This window comes from Ascidiella aspersa, chromosome 6 (genome assembly GCF_963924565.1).
Source record: "Ascidiella aspersa chromosome 6, kaAscAspe10.2, whole genome shotgun sequence".
NCBI lineage: Eukaryota > Metazoa > Chordata > Ascidiacea > Phlebobranchia > Ascidiidae > Ascidiella > Ascidiella aspersa.
This window is the reverse complement of record NC_139452.1, coordinates 28,242,438-28,249,998: the sequence shown is the minus strand read 5'-3', so window position 1 is coordinate 28,249,998 and position 7,561 is coordinate 28,242,438.

Here is a 7,561-nt window from a genome sequence, read left to right as displayed (position 1 = left end):
GCTAAGTAGTTTTAAGAGACCGCAAGTGTTTCATTTATATACCAAAAAGTTGCAAGTCCAAAATTGGGGAAACCGATGGAGAACTTTGGGGGACCGTTTCGGTCCCTTAAAAACACACTGTACCTACCTATACACCAGTGCTTCCCAAACAGGGGGTCGCGAAGCCATTTCAGGTCTACTGTATGACTTTTGGTATTTTTTTTTCGAATTTAGATCAATCGTTGGTTTACAACAAGGGTCGGCAAACTTTTTCTAGTCGCGGGCCAAAACAAAACTCAGAAAGGTCTCTGCGGGCCGCACAAAATACTAACTCCGAATTATGTTTTTAAAATGTTAGAACAACTTTTATTCAGGCATGCCTCGTATATTTTTTTGTACTTAAAACGTGTTTAATTACATTTAAGAAGGCAGTAAATTGTTGGCGCAAAGCGGAAAAAAAGCGTTTGTTTGGTTTAAAATTCTAGTTCACACGTCGACATCCATACTAGATATAAAAAGTGTCATAAAAGTACATTGAGGAAACGGGATAACCGTTTTAGTTAAAAAATTTTCCCACTTACGTAGTTAAAATAGTCATAAAATATTTGAAATGGACTCGTGTCTAGTTTGTCAAAGAGGCGGCGGGCCGGATGAATAACATTGGCGGGCCGGATCCGGTCCGCGGGCCGTAGGTTGTCGACCCCTGTGGTTTGCAACATCGGTTCCCAGCCTTTTGGCTTTAGGAATCGTACAGTGCTTTTAAGGTATTTTGTTGGCTTGAAACGGTCTCTAGTGAAATATATACATTGTTGTAATCACAGCAGAGAAATAGCTTTCCGCACTTCCTTTGCAGATTAAGCGTTTTCACGGAAGTCGGGATACACAGTGCTTTTGACATAAATATCTTTAATTACTAGCCTGGGGGTGTAAATTTTCCACCAGATTGTGAACAATTGGAAACGTCGAAGATCTTTGAATTCCGTGAGAAATTTGAAACATACTTTCCCAACCTTTTAAAATGTACTGCAATCGCATACGTTCACATGGATTATGTCATTCAGCTGTATGGTCCTAGATTTCGTGACAGTCGACAGTAAAGTCGCATCTATTCAACGTAAAAACATTTATTAATTTTCACCTAAGGTAGGTTTCTTGAAATTATTAACTTTTTTACCAGTCTGAAAGAGGCAATTAAGGTTGCTAACGAGTTGCTAGGAGACAGTAATCATTGCAGAAAGATGTTCTCAGAAACGCGCGTGACAAACTACTATGCATATTTATAACTGGAAGGGACGCTTATGGCTCATAACGCACGATTTAACGTAAGAGCCTGCCAAACTGGCCGGTGCTATCTTTAGTAGCAGCTTTCTTCGAATAGCCAAATAAGGACTCAAACGTGGCTATGATCTTCACAGATTCTACCCATTGGCTTTGCTTTACTCGTCTGAGCTTTGAATGTGTTACGACTCAACCCATCTAGTGTCGCTATGACGGCACAAGTAGAACAGTTATGACGTCACAAAAAAATCAGTCATACTGTAGGAAACGATTGACGTTGCAACATCCAAGGAAAAATATACATCACAGGATGTTTTAAACAAGAAAATTATAGAGTTAGATAATTGTCTCAATAAAAAAGATTTTTTAAATAAATTAACCGCACCGGAACAAAAAAGGAAACTGTTATGACGTCCGAAAGACATTTCATGTTGTCAACTAAACTTGGCGATTGACTTGACTTCATCCAGCGTGCGAAAATCACGTCACAGTGCGTTAAAAAAGGCAGTTTAAGTAGTTATTACAAGCGTCAATAAGATTTAAACAAGTTATCGAATCTAAAAAAAGTTATAGTTCTGAGCGTTGAAATAAGCAGTGCTGTGACGGCCCGGGTAAAACAGTTATGACGTCATAAACAAACCGGTGACAGTTAAAACGTCCGGTGAAAGTTGGCCGCGCGGAAATTACGTCACAGTGGTTTAAAAATTAGGATAGATCACATTCGCAAAATACTGTATAAAACAAAATTTAAATTTGTAGTTAAAAGGCCAAAAAAGTACAGCAAGGTTCATTTCGCAGAAAAACACATATTAACAAAAAGAAAGAAGTATTACAGTTATTTAGACCAGTGTTTAAAGACTTATTGAATAACGTTAGGTATAGTGCAGCCAGCCCTTGTCATTTATGTATTGTAATGATTCGCGTTCCTCTGGAATATAAATACCTTAAAAAGGATAAACTCTACTAAACATAAAGACTGATTCAAAGTTAAAAAACTAACTATTGATGGTAAAGTATCCTAAAAATAGTTCACTTGCATTGCGTCATTTCGTTCGGCGACCCCTTTAAACTGCCTCACTTGTATATATGGCTACGAGAAAACGTTAAAATAATACTAAAATCTCACCTTATTTTGCGTTTTGCTTTCACGCCATACTTGGCTATAGTTGTGTGGCCATTTATTCTTTGATTTTTTCAATTTTATTTTCCAGTAGTAATTTCTGGTAATGAAAATCGTAAACGATTTGAATAGTTAAAAACACAAGTATCTACACAAGTATCAACCTTACGTCATTTTACACAAGTATAAACCTTACGTCAACCAAATATATTGTATCCGACAGATCTTTGCCGTACACACATCTCTAAGCTGCTGATAAACTGAATTGAGTGTAGGTAGTGTGGCTTGGTGTAAGTTTAAGGCATTTTGAAGGGAAATCAGATACAAGGAGTCATACTTAGGGCGGTTTAAGATCTCCAATTTTAAGGTTAATCAATTAACTCTAGCTAAACGTCCCTTAGGCCTAAACACTTCAATAGTATCAAACAAAACTACAGACATACAGTAGACAATCAGCTAAAAGGCCTAATTTAAACAATCACCGACTTCAATTAATCGACAAATCCGCCAAAATGTTAGTTCGGTGAATTTCAAGCGGCAACCTAACTGAACATAGAAATCTTAATAATTTTGTTACTTATTTCTTACATTTATTGTTTTTAATACGCCCCAGGTTGTTAAGATCTAGCTTTGGTGACCGCTACGAAATTTATTATAACGCAACTATGTTATCTAAGTACATAAAATAAAAATATATTCTGTTGTAGTTTGTTTTGATGCGGCCATCAAAATTTGAGAGGCTGTTTCGAAAACTCAAAACACATTTAAAAACACTGCAAACACCACGATTTACAGTGGAATTTTGTCAATATTCTTTAGTTTAAGGATACGGTACTATTTAGTACCTCTACAGCTCTGATATCGCGGAGATATAACATAAAGAACAAGATAATTTTTACTGGATGTGGAGAAAAAAGTAATGAGAATTCATGTGTTATAGATCAATTATAATGTTCGTTACGTAATAAATCTGTTGTAAATCGATTCACTATTAGATCAACTTCAAGTCATTTCAATAAAAATGTCAAAGCCATAATATTCGATCAAAACGACATTTTTGCAATTTTTCGTTTTAATCGAATATTATGGCTTTGATATTTTTATTGAAATTCCTATGAAACCCGTGTATTGTGTTCCAAACTTCTAGTCAAGTTCTGACATAAAATTTAAAAAAAATATTTAACTACTAAAAACACTGAAATTTAACTCAAGTTATTTGACAAGATTATTCAAGTCCAAGTCAAGACGTTTGTCAAAAATATTATTCCAGGTCAGGTCATTTGAAAACAGTGACATAATTCCACTTAAGTCAAGTCATTGACACGAGTCATTACAACACTGCCAAATGAAATTTATTTTCAACGCAAATAATCGTGTTATGTGTCAGATAAAATCTAAATTAAGACTAAAGTGAAAAAGATTTAAGTAAATCAAGTCATTTGAAAAACAGTGACATAATTCCACTTAAGTCAAGTCATTGACACGAGTCATTACAACACTGCCAAATGAAATTTATTTTCAACGCAAATAATCGTGTTTTGTGTCAGATATAAATCAAGACTAAATAAAGAACTCGAACGTATTTGTTCGTGCATAGAAACTGTTACAGGCAACAAAGTGAGAGACATTCGCCGCTAAAATTATAACCGCAGAAAACTCGTGTATTAAGAAACTTGGTCAACCACCGGTTGATTTGTCATATTGTGGCCTTCACCTTCGGCTAATTGAAGCGTGAAACTCAAAACCCGTATCTTTAAGCAAACGCCCAATCAAGTCACTATTAGAGCAAGTCAATTTTAAGACAATTCTTTAACATAACAATAAAACGTCAAACGATTCAAATGCTATAATTGTCCGATAAATGCAACAACTCAAATAAAAATAATCCAAACGCAATTTGAGCAGGTAATATAAATCAAAAACAGATCCTCTGGAAATTTTAATTCTATTCCAATGTTTCGGCAACCTATGCAAGCCGCCTTCGTCAGGGTGAATGACGCTGGACGCTCGTACAATAAATGGAAAGCAAAAAACGGAAAAAAGCAGATATAAATGCAAGCAACGAAACGATAAGAAATTAATTAGCGATTGCCTCTCAGCAGGTGCTTGTAGCATGCAGAGAGAATCACGTCAGTTTTGATGTTCAGCCTCTACCCTCCACGATTCGAACAATAATCATAGAGCAGGTAAATCGTTTTACGTAGGGCACAGTCAAGTTATTTGTCAAAAAGGGACTTAAGTGCCCTTTGCTTAAGTCAAGTCATTGACTTAAGTCATCGCGACACTGCTTTTGTTCATCGGTTGGATCATGCGCTCCCCTATATAGCCTTGTAATTGCTGTCGGTGGCCTTCTAACGGGCAAGCTTATATCAAGTTTTGGACGGATCAAACCCCAGATGTTCGCCGTCCTTCTGTGCCTCACAATCTACACTTTAATGTTGACCTGGACGCCGACTGCTGGCAGCACTTGGATGGTTTATTGCTTCTTGGTCTTGTTTCGAATAGTCACTTCGATGTGGAACGTCTGTACGACAGGTTAATTTATTTCAATTTTTAAAATAAATTTACGGCGTTTTTAAAAAAAATTGTTTTACTCACCCCTCTGTTCTCTGCAAAGTATTTATTTAAAAGGTAGCAATACATATTTTTTGCATTTTTAGATTTATACGCCGCCTTTTTTTCAAACGATCAGAATATAGCTTACTCTTTATGGTCCTTGTGTTTTTTTGGAGGATTCGCAATCCAGTTCACTTGGAGCACCAGCATTTGTGTGCGGGAGAAGATCTACATTCAAATCTGGCTTCTACTCTATTTGCTATTGTAAGTGTAGGCTACTCAAAAATACGGCTTGAAACAAACTTATTCAAACAGCCGTCATTTTGCCGAATTATTTTACAGTGTATGCTGACTTTCGAGAAGAAAGAACCAAAAGCTACCGTTGATTACCCACACTATCTTTGAACGTAACTTTTAAACGAGTTGCTTCTAAAGTACTCTTGTTTTCTTTGTAATTAGCTCAACCAATAAACAACACAGAAACAAATGAATATAAAGTCGCGTGCGTGTCAGGCAAGCCTACTGTGTTAAACATTTTACACAAGTATCAACCTTACGTAAAGGTATTCAAACATTATCAACAATCACGGTTTACTGTAACAACAATGATTGTAGCCTAGTTACATTTTATAAATGTAGGCTACAAAGGAAAGAAAACGACAGTACTATCAAACACGGCAACGCAATTTTTCGATGGGTGTAGTTTAGATTGAAATTCATTACAAGCTGTAAGTTTATAATACAATCTATGTCGAATGTCACACAGCTACAAGTTGGACAGCAGGAGGGGAACACACAATAAGACCTAAAATGCAGCAATACCTAGAGTAGGAAAAAATATATAAAACCATAATATTAAGACCGACATAATACAGCCAAATACGCATTAATATCCAGTAGCCTACAGATAAGATAAATTCAGCTGAATAAGACCTAAATTATTTGGAATAAGGCCTAAATTCATCGGAATAAGGCCTAAATTCATCAGGATAAGGCACAAATTCATTGCGATATGGCCTAAATTCATCGGAATTAGTCCTAAATTCATCAGAATAAGGCATCAATTCATCGGAATAAGTCCTAAACTCATAGGAATAAGTCCTAAATTCATCAGAATAAGGCATCAATTCATCGGAATTAGTCCTAAATTCATCAGAATAAGGCATCAATTCATCGGAATGTCCTAAACTCATCGGAATAAGTCCTAAATTCATCGGAAAAAGGCCTAAATTCATCAGGATAAGGCACAAATTCATTGGGATATGGCCTAAATTCATCGTAATATGTCCTAAACTCATCGGAATAAGTCCTAAACTCATCGGAATAAGTCCTAAATTCTTTGGAAAAAGGCCTAAATTCATCTGAATAAGGCCTAAATTATTTGGAATAAGGCCTAAATTCATCGGAATAAGGCCTAAATTCATCGGAATATGGCCTAAATTCATCGGAATAAGGCATCAATTCATCAGAATAAGTACTAAACTCTTCGGAATAAGGCCTAAATTAATCGGAATAAGTCTGCTGACGTTGGTGTAGTTCTTATCTCGGTCTTATGACTGGAGTCCAGCAGGAGATTTGTGAAGCAATGTGTCAGATAACACATAGCCTACTGTAATATAAAAAAAAATGTAACCACTTGGAAATTCATTTTCAAATTCTGGTAGTGTAAGAAAGGCAAAACTGAACCATATTTTTAAGAAATAGCAGCAATTTATTTTTACGTTTTTTTTCGCCATAGTAAAACAACAAAATATTGTTTTTTTTTTCATGTTGCTTTTATGAATTTGGTTACGCGCCAACGAGCACGGCGTTACGCAAGGGTGATCATTCGGAAAGCATTTCAACATTATAATTTTTGCACGAAATCTACAAAGATTTTTTTTTTAAATCTATAAAGTATTTCGGCAATAAACATCATTTTCCTGTGGTCGAACCCTCACGAGAATAGCCGTTTTAAAATATCAAATTTTTTTTTTGAATTCGTGTTTTACTGAAAAATTACCTTTTTTGTTTAAAACACTTGCAAACAATTTTTTTTTAATAAATTTACTCAAAATATGTATTTTGTATAAACGTTTTAAAGTAGAACAAAACAAAATAATTCGCTAAATGTTTACCACCACCGAAAATAAATGAGACATGGCAAAAACTTTGGCGCTCTTTCACTATTGTACGTGAAAAGTTATGCAAAAAAAAATAATAATAATACCGCATACCACAACGCATATTGTTTGGGTTAGGGTGCGGGTTAGCGTTTGGGTGAGGGTGGGTCAAGTAATATTATGTTTATTATTAATAATAACTTGACCCACCCTCACATAAACGCTAACCCTAACCCAAACAATTTGTGTTGTGGTATGCGGCATTTGAAGAAATTTTTTTTTTATTAATTTTTACGTACAATAGTGAAAGAGCGCCAAAACTTTTTAACTAGGAAGTAAAATAACAGGCATCAGTAAATACCAAATTTAGATAACTTTTTATAACTTGCATAAGACAGGCACCTAGACTCAAATTAATATTTTCAGGCCATTTGAACCCGTTATTTTTACAGATTTTAGCCAATGGTAGTTTGCTATCTGAACCACTTGTATTCGTTAACTTGAAGTTTAGAATTCTTACACTTCA